Source organism: Strix aluco, chromosome 8, assembly GCF_031877795.1.
Source record: "Strix aluco isolate bStrAlu1 chromosome 8, bStrAlu1.hap1, whole genome shotgun sequence".
Lineage (NCBI taxonomy): Eukaryota > Metazoa > Chordata > Aves > Strigiformes > Strigidae > Strix > Strix aluco.
Window position 1 is genome coordinate 4,928,611 of NC_133938.1, and position 10,208 is coordinate 4,938,818.

Below are 10,208 nucleotides of genomic sequence, written 5' to 3' on the forward strand. Positions count from 1 at the left end.
ACAGAAATAAGTACAATATCTTAGGCCTTGCCTTTGCACTAATTCATGTGTAGATTATAAAATGCCACTGAACTTCTACCCTCTGCCCACTGTCAAATGGAGGTATTTTACCTTTGCCTAGGTGCAAATGGGTATGTAAGGTGAGGGCAGTGGAAGAGGAGACCTGTTTTGTTCTCAGAGCATATTTGAACACCCTGATGTTCCACAGACTGTTGCAGGTACATGGTTCAATATAAAACAGTAAAACTATTACTCCTCTGTAGATGCTGAAATTGTGCCTGTGTTACTGAAGAAAGAGTAGGATTTATCCGTTAAACTATGTAGTCAGCTGATGCTAAAATACTTGAATAAACTCAGAGAAATAGAAAGGAAAAAAATTATAGATGTGCAGCAATAGACAGACTTGTCATTATCATAGCCTGGTGAAAGTTTCTTTTCTTGCATGTATTCATCATCCACAGACTCCCTGTTTTTATAATATTCCTGCCTGGCAAGTTTTCCATCCACAGATTTCTAAGAGGGTTGAAGCCCTAGAACATATATTTAGTGCCTGCCGACAGGTCCCTAATTATGGCTTGATTAATCACAGCAGTGCCTGCACCTGTCTGTGGAAAACATCTTCATTTTTGCTTTGTGACCCGTGCAGGATCTGGGAACGCATGTAACAACGGCTGTGGAAGCACCCAGCTTTGTTTTCTTCCCTGCTGTTAGTTCTGCTCTGACCAGAACAAATGATTTCTGTTTTGTGGGAACAGGGGGCTTCTTCCTTTGCTGATGTTTCTGGAGAGACTGGTACACACTTGGAAGCTTTTCTCAGGAGTTGAAAAGGGCTAAAACCTGGTTGCATTAAGAGTTAATTTTTATACACCATGCCTTCCACAGAAATGGGTTCCCATCAACCCCAGTGACATGGATGGGAAGGTTCACAGGATTTCCCCTAGATACGGACAAAATGCCTTTGTCTTTTGAAAGCCATTAAGTACACCAGGAAACCTCATCTGGTCTGGAATTGCTGCAGGCTTATAGGGATATGCAGAACTGTGACTTTGCCTGGTTTTCCTTTTTGAGCAAATGCAATAGTTTTTTTCCTTTTGCTTTATTTTGGAAAAGTTTTAAGGAACCATTAAGGGCAAAGCAGCCACTTTTCTAGGGTGTAGGATGGGGTAGTTTGCACAGGAGTCAGCTTAATGCCCTGAATAAGGAGAAGGAATTCATAGGGCACTTGAGGGGAACATGAGACTCCAAGCCATTTCCTGCTGGGAAGTACAAAGGGCACAGAGAATCCAGTGAACTGACTGTGTTGGGAAGGGACTCAAAGGAGAGGTTAGAGAATAGTTTTCTGCAGAGGGTCCTTTTTTATTTTTCAGAGGAAGACTGAAAAATGAGAGACACTTGGAAGGGATCCAGACAGAACTGAGAAAAAAGTCTTTTTTATACCATTGAGATGAAAAGGCCCAACTGAAACTACTCTTAGTGTGGAATGGGAGCAAAACACATCAGCTTTCATCTAATGGGCTGAGGATTTGCTTTTCAATTTGGCAACCAAAGAGTAAATCTGGAGGAAATAAATTTGGTGGGGCTCAAACCAAAGTAGATCTAATGTTTTTCATCCTGAAATGAAAATCGGGAAGTTAATTAGTACAATACAAAACATTCTCTCCGACCTTGGAATTAAATGTTTTCTTTACAGGATCTTGTAAAAATAGCCAAAGAAATGAAAGGTTTGATCGACCAAACAGGAGGAGCTATGACATGTCCCTTTTATGCTACATTTTTAAGACCCAGTCTCTTATCTGCCTGCTCCAAGAAATAAAGGGATGTCATTCTGTATACCTTGCCTCACGCTAGCAATGTGTTCTTGGAAGGGATGCCTAGCATGGCTTTTGTTGATGCTAAAATTCACAGGGATGGTTCTGGAGCCCTTCTTTTGACTCAGATGCACCCTAAATGTTTCCCCTCCCCTTTCCCATGCAAGAATGCCATGACAGAACAATCACGTTTAAACACAAATTCGAATATACATGGAATTACACCAAGCACCTGCAGCTCTACAGCTAGAAAAGTCTTGGTGCATTTTTACCTTCATTTTGCAGGAACAAAGAACAATTCTTCCAATAAAACTTACCTGCTAGCATTACATTTGCTTCCAAACAACATGGGCTGTGTACTTCAGGAAAGGATTTCTGGAGGTAGTAAATAGCTCTATCCAACACACACTTCAAAAATGAAACAAAGTTTCTTTTGTTGAGGCTTTTCTATTTTGGACAGACAAAGGCACATGTTATGTGGAATCTGTGAAGCACAGAGAATGTGCTCTGTATAGCATGAGGCATGGATGCCAGGATTGCCCCAGCTGGCAAACTGAAGGAACAAAGAGGAATATAGGAGAAGGGAGGCTCTCTGTGTAGGCAGAGAGTTGTTACAGTAGAAGTCAGTGAAACAATATACAGAAGGAGCATCAAGTTCTGATGGGCTGGAGGGGAAACATCATGGATCTTAAACAGCCGGGAGGGAGGAGGCTGTAGTTGTAGAAGAGTAAAGTTGTAAAGCTGAAAAGGGCATAGGCAAAGTTTGGGTTGATATGACTGAAAGAAAGGGTCAAATATTATGGAGAAAAGAGTTCACTAAATCTTGTCAGCTTGCATGTGAGAAAGAGGTGGCAGAAGAATAAAAGGTAGTGCTGACATTGCTAGCCTGGGAGAAGGGGAGGGAAGCAGGGAGGGAGGAGAAATTAAGAAAATAATGGAGAAAGGCAGGAAGGGGGAGGGTGGAGGATATAAGAAATAAGGTGCTCAATTTTGTCCAAGTTGCCCTTGAGCTGGCAGGGGGGTTATGCTGGATGATGAGCTGAAGAGATTTATGTATATGGGGTAGGGTTGGAAAGGCAGATTTGTGAGTTGTCAGCATAGAGGTGAGAGTGGAACTGCAAGAGAGAGCCATGAGACAAAGGAAGAGAAACGAGCCCAGGCCAGGCCCTGGGAGATTTCCAACGAGGAGAAATGAGCAACATCACCAGAAAAGTCACCACAGAGCAGGATGTTCACCAGGAAACAAATAGCAGGAGAGACTCAGAGACTAGTTAAGAAATTACTGGAGAGTTTGGTGTATGGAGGAAGCATGAGCATTTAGAAGTGAATTTTGGGAAAATTAATCAGTATTGTAGATATTACTGATTAGTTTTATATGACATGGGTTTGAGAGAAGGATTGACTTTGGGTAGCAGTTGGACTTCATGGATTGCTGTCTAGGCTGGAGTATTCCAGAGGAAACCTGTACCTTGAGTCAAACAGGCCAAAACAGAGGGAGGGAGGGAGGGAGGGAGAGGCAGCATGAATAAAAACCCAGCAGAACACAGACTATGGCCTCTCACTGCAGGTCTCCTCCATTTCTAATCCAGTGACATTTAGCCACCACAGTGATTGATATTTGCTGTCTGAAATACACACATCCAGGTGGTGTTTGCAGTGAGTTTTGGGCACCTTCTCCTCTCCTAGTCCTGAAGAGTCATCACCTAGTGCAGAGCTATGCGTATGACAACCAGGCAACCAAACTGTCTGGCAGAGTTTATTAGTCACAGTTCAGGAGCGCAGAGTAAGCACAGTTTCACAGCTCAGTCTGTTGGCTCTTGCAGGGCACTGACTCCAAACGCAGGAGTCCCCAGAGCTCCATTTTCTGTGGACACCTGCCCAACCTTTTCTTGACACCATGAGATCTTTCCTGAGTCTATGCAAGTGACGGATATGCCACATCTTTAGCTTAAGGCAGGTGTTAAGAAATGCATTGTAGAGTCTGTGCTCCTTGAGTCATGGACTATGGCTTGGTGTCCTTTTCAGACCCGGGGGGTGCAAAGCTGCACAGTGGCCAGAGGGTGTTCTGCTGTTAGGTCTGTCTTGCTGCTACACCATTGGGGTGCAGCTCTGCTTTGTTGTAGGGTTTCAGCTCTGGTGCCTGAATGGGAGTGGTGGGGCTCTGACCCTTCCGATGCTCACGCTTCGTCAGTGAGCGGCCCAGGCAACTGTCCTGTGAACTGGGCAAGGAATGGAGCAGGCAGGGCTCTCGGGACCTAACCTCAACTCGCTCCCAGACAGGGGTCTTACCCTGATTTGTTTGTCTTTCCCTGGGTTTCAGACAAGCCCTTAGAAGGTTTAAGGGCTCAACCTATGAGGATGTTGTCTTACTAATGGACTCCTGTGTAAACCCTTCTCTAACCCAAGCATCTTTCTGTAGCGCAGTTGTAAAATGTTAAGATCTGCACCCTGAGGATCATTTGCAAATAACAATCAACTGTCGTTTGTGAATAACAGATAATGTAATTTCTCTGATTCACTCCATGCACCTGCTACATACAAATGTATAAATAATCACTGGATTTTTTAATATACCCATCTTTTAGCACAAAGTAGCACCCCTCTTTTGAAGAGAAAGATTTTAAGTGCCCCACTTGTATGACTGGGAGAAGATGGTTTTCAAGACAACTCAGGTACCACTTCAGGGAGTTAAAAGACAAGTTTTCAGGAGCACTCTATCTAGCCTTCACAGGTTCCACCAGGACATATACACCCAGGTTTTTTATGGAAAGTGAAAGCTCGGGAGGAAGCTTTTGGGGAATCTCAGTCACAAGTTCTGATTGTAAGAGGTGCTGAGTGATTCAGCTACTCTGCATGCAGTCAGAACAGTGCATGGAAATCACGTCAGTGGGAACTAGATGTCTAGGAAGAGTGAAAAATCCCAGTAGGCACCTCTCTGCATCTTTAAGTACCTAAATACCTTTAACCATCTGGCCTTGGACAATAAGGTCTAATAAAATGTTAGGCAGATGTAGTAGGTAGGTAATTTGATTTTGGCTAGTAGACAGACAATGTGATTTCAGATCATGTATTTTTTAGCTATTTTCAGTAGGTCTTTTTAATTTGACTTTTATTTTGAAGCTCCTGATTTTAGGCTGTTATTTTAAACTTCTCTCAGCTGGTGACTCTGATTGCTTTTCAAACCTTCTATTTTATAACCTTTGTACTCTTATGCATGAATCTAGGCCAAGTTACCGCCTTCTGTTCGCTTTCCAGTGTCTTTGAGCTTTAAAGTAAGCAAAATGCAATTTTGGGCTGCTGGAGCTGGGAAACTTGGGAGACACCATTCTTGTGGTTTGTTGGGGTTTTTTTAATGGGCCCGTATACACTGGATGAGTCACCTCCATGTGAATTGTTCCCTACACTTATACCTTGTTTAGTCAAACATAATTAAAATAGTTCATAGGTTTTTTTTGCCTGGCTTGGAGCAGGGCTTGTTCTTGAGTGCCAGTGGAAAGCAAAGGTAGATGCTGTCACATAGCAGGAAGAAATTTAGAAGGGATCAAATTTTACAGCTCTCCTGTGATCATTGTTCAAGGGAGAGTTCTCATGAAATGAGAATGAAAATCTAATTGATAGCCTGATTCTCCATGGCTGTGCAGCTATCCTTTCCTTCTCTGCTTCTAATAAATGCTCTCTGCATTCACCCTCACATAGGCAAGAAAAATCCATGTGACCAGATAGGGAGACCTTTAAGAAAAGACCAATATTTGCATATCTATTATGGCTATACTCAGTGTTATACTTGTTTCATTAAAATTTCTATTTGGATAATATGTAAGGTCAATACTGTCACTGTTCTGGAAAATTCATTTATTTTAAAATTAAAGCTAAACGCAGCAAGTATGATTCTCCCCATGCCTCCACCTTTATAAATCCACTGAGTTGACAGAGTAAGCAAGTGAAAGTAGAATCAGGCTCAATGTGTTTAGAGATGGAGGTCTGCTGTGTGGGAAAAAAGCATGCTAATTACATGAATCCTAATTTTCAAGGTAAATCACTTGTTATAGATGCTCTGAATTCCTTTTTTATATTCAAGGGATGGTTATTATTTCAGCTGGGTGCCTACTGAGGTCCATTAGCTTTTACACACCCGTTAAGGTTGTCAATTGCTGGGACTGAAAATACATGAAGAAATACTTAGGATTACTTAAAAGGATCATGCTTTCCTAAGGTTACCAGCTTTCAAACCTCAAGCAGCAATTTTCAGATGAATTTGCCTGTTGAGAAGGCTGAAGACAGAAGTTTCTATCCTAGAAGAGAGGAAGGCGATAGCCGATTTCAAAGTCAGGTGTCAGTGGGTTTTGTGGTCTGTTTCTAGGCCATTAACATTTTTTAAGGGCCTGTGCCTGGTCTGGTCTAAGTTCCAGAGTTTGGGCTCTTTTGTGTGGTCAGTTGTTGTTTACAAGTACTGCTTAACAATCCTTAAAATGGCATCTGGTTTAATTCTCAGAAATCAGGAAAGGGGAAGAAATGATCTAGGACAGCTACTATGGAAGTCACCTTTAAAGTCTTACACAAATATATTAAAAGAAAAAGCTATTTTCAACATGCACCAAGGGAAAAAGTGTGTTAAGATGGATCTGTTTTAATTTTAACATTTCTGGTGTAAAATCATAGCTTTTTAAAGGTTTCATTTTGTGTACAGGAAACTTCTAAGTGTTCAGTCGGACTGAAATTTCAAATCTGTTTGTTAAATGACTGTGTTTGTTAAATAACCATAAACTGGTTACGCTAACTTTCACCCTTAAGGCAGCTGGCTTGAAAGCAATCAGATGGTGTCTGTTACCCTTATCCAAGGTGGTAGTGGTCTCTTATATGTCAAATGAGCTCAGTGGCTTTAATCCCTGTCCCAGATGTCCACAGCACAAAGAGCAGGATCTCAAGCAATAATCTTTATGTCAGTCTCAACAGACAGAGCCAGAACTACATTCACCCAGGGGAGCAAAAGGCTTTCTTGTCAGCAAAGATTTTTCCTCCAGCAGAAAAGAAGGCAAATTTACATTCATGCTTACAGTGCTTGGTCCTTTCTCCAGTGCTATTTCTGAAAAATACATTCATTTGTAGATGAGAGACTGGATGAAGTGGAAGTCCGCAGTGAAGAAATGTCTAAAAACACCTTTTTCATTCAACTTCAGATCCTATGCAGCATGCTGGTGGTAGGACAATGCTATTGTTTTATAGGAGGAAATTGCATTACAAAGGTGGGATACATCCTACTGAATTTAAGCATCTAGAAGTTAGCTGTAGGTACACTTTATAGTTAATGAGGAAGAATTGGTTTCTCCAGAGGGTGAATCAGTGGTAGATGATTTTTTTTTCAGAGCCAGTGGCAACTAACTTTTAGACACCTAGAGCTAGGCCATGTGAATGCCACCCCGCCTGATAGAAATCTTTATCAGGGGGAAGACAGGAACTGAAGAATCCCAAGTCCACAGCCTGATTGCTGGACTGTCTTCCCTTATTTAAGTTCCAGATCTATTTATGAAACAAATACGTGCAAATAGCTTCATGCACATTGTTAGTCTGGGGAACCTGGTAATGCAGATGGTGTTAGAATGGGTAGCTCACAGTGGCTTTAGCTGTTACATTCAGAAAAACCACCAGGACAGTGCTCAGCACCCTGTGCATATTCTGCAAACTGAAAGAAGCCCAAAGCAGCAGAAACTTGCTCCCTGCCAGTTTTTCTGTGCTGTAGGGATCAGGAACAGGTTTTCTTTACATGAGATTGTGCTGGAGATGAGCCTAAGCTCATCATTCTGAAGGTGCAGGTCTTTTGAAAATTCAGATGTCTGTTCAGATCTTGTAATCTGAACTCAGTAGTTGTGAAATTCAAGGCCAGAAATGCACCCTCAGCAAGTTCACCGATGACACCGAGCTGTGTGGTGTGGTCGACACGCTGGAGGGAAGCGATGGCATCCAGAGGGACCTGGACAGGCTGGAGAGGTGGGCCCGGGCAAACCTCATGAAGTTCAACAAGGCCAAGTGCAAGGTCTTGCCCATGGGTCAGAGGAATCCCAAGCACAAATACAGGCTGGGCGATGAATGGGTTGAGAGCAGCCCTGAGGAGAAGGGCTTGGGGGTACTAGTGGATGGAAAACTGACTGTGAGCCAGCAATGTGTGCTCGCAGCCCAGAAAGCCAACTATGTGCTGGGCTGCATCAAGAGCAGTGTGGGCAGCAGGGCGAGGGAGGGGATTCTCCCCCTCTACTCCGCTCTCATGAGACCCTCCCCGCAGGAGGCCATGAAGATGATCAGGGGGGTTGGAGCACCTCCCCTGTGAGGACAGGCTGAGAGAGTTGGGGGTGTTCAGCCTGGAGAAGAGAAGGATCCGGGAAGACCTTAGAGCGGCCTCCCAGTACTTAAAGGGGCTACAGGAAAGGGAGGAGGGACTCTTGATCAGGGGTGTAGGGATATGATGAGGGGGAACAGTTTTAAACTGCAAGAGGGCAGATTTAGATTAGATCTAAGGAATAAATTCTTCCCTGTGAGTGTGGTGAGACACTGGCACAGGTTGCCCAGAGAAGCTGTGGCTGCCCCCTCCCTGGAAGGGTTCAAGGCCAGGTTGGACGGGGCTTTGGGCAACCTGGGCTAGTGGAAGGTGTCCCTGCCCATGGCAGGGGGGTGGGACTGGATGATCTTTAAGGTCCCTTCCAACCCAAACCATTCTGTGACTCTTTGAAATAACTGCTTCAAATATATCTTAAAAGTGCTGTTAAATGGTCATTGAATGTAACCAGAGAAAATACTTAAAGAAAATCAAACACAAACGTTTGCTACTGAACTGAAATCAGGCAAGGTTTATATTAGGGACATGGAAATTTTCCCCTTCCCTTTAAATATTTTCAATTATTTCTATCAGCAAAAAGATTAAACTGGTTAACATCTCAACAAAGTGTTTATTAATCTCATGCAAAGAGATGGATTTTGCATCACCTGTGTATATATGTATTTATCATCTCATTAGAACTGATCAAAGTGGGTTTTGTTTAGCTTAGTAAGTGTCAAGATCTAAAAGAGGCCTGAATGATGGTAAAATGATATCATCACTTTAACATCAGTGAGCAGGAGTTGTTAAAATGGTCATTTCTTTTCAGTGCTTCATCCATGAGTTGAGAAATCCAATCTTATCCTTGTAGTAACCAGTATTAGCACAGGGGAATAGAAGAGGAACATCTGGAGGCAGAAAATCCATGGCATTGACCTGAGGAGGTCAAACTGTGATACTGGCCAGGATTGGGGGAGAGTGGGTGATCAAGGTTAAAGGCCAGATTTGAATCCTGATAGATTAAATGAAGCTCAGAGAGGGACTCAGGGAGTAATAAGGGATTCCTAACCCTGCCAGCAAAGGGTTTCTGTAAGCCTGCAGCTTGATCATTCTTCTGGGCTGGGAGATGAAGACTTTGCTGATTAGCATGCAAATGCAACAGCACTGTAAAAAGTTCCAGATGATTTTATGACTAAGCCTTGCTGCAGGGAAAAACATGTTTGACAATATGCATTAGAAAAGGAGAGGTGAATGAAATTAGGTGTCAGTCTACAGTCTGTGGTTGGGAAGGTACATAGCAAGACATGCAGGTACATGGGACGTGAGAAAGAGAAGCCTGCAAACAGAAGCACAGACAAAAAGGGGAAGCCCCCGCTGTTTTAAAAAAAGAATAGTAGTCAAATAAATGCAACTTTCTGCTTGGCACTAATGAAGCAGATTAATAAGGCTTTTGGAACCCATATGGCCACAGAGATTTCCTTAGACTAAATATTGCTAATGAATGTTTTCAGAAAGTAATATTTACACTCAGACATATTTCACCCTTGGAGTGGCCTGTAGGTGTGGTAACTGCAGTGTCTATACATCAGATGCATGAAGTAAGTATTATTCCCATTTCACAGATAGGAAAAGTGAACCAGAAGAGTGAAGACCAACATTTGAAAAAGCCACTCTTACATCAGGCCTTGATTTTTAATAATCTCATAGATTATTAAAAAAGCCAAATTTTAAACTAGTAGAATGAGGCCATGAAGAGGGTCAATAATAGAGCAAGGGTTAGAGTGCAAGCATGTCCTGGTGACAGTTCTGTGTGCGACTGTGGGTGTTGGAGAGGAGATTATTTTGGCTACTGCTTATTAGAGCCAGCTCTGCTGCAGGCATCCGACTGCCCAACAACTGGTGGCAGTCCCCATAGCAGCAGAGGCCTTCCCCATAAACACATATCCCTCTAAAAAGAAATAACTCATAACCTTACCAAAAATGGTTCAGTGACAGGACTCCAGCACAGGTCGTCTAAGTCACAAAGCTGTTTAACTCTATGAGCTTTATGGATTTGACCTCCCAACACACTGGCTATTTTTCTTGCCTGGGCT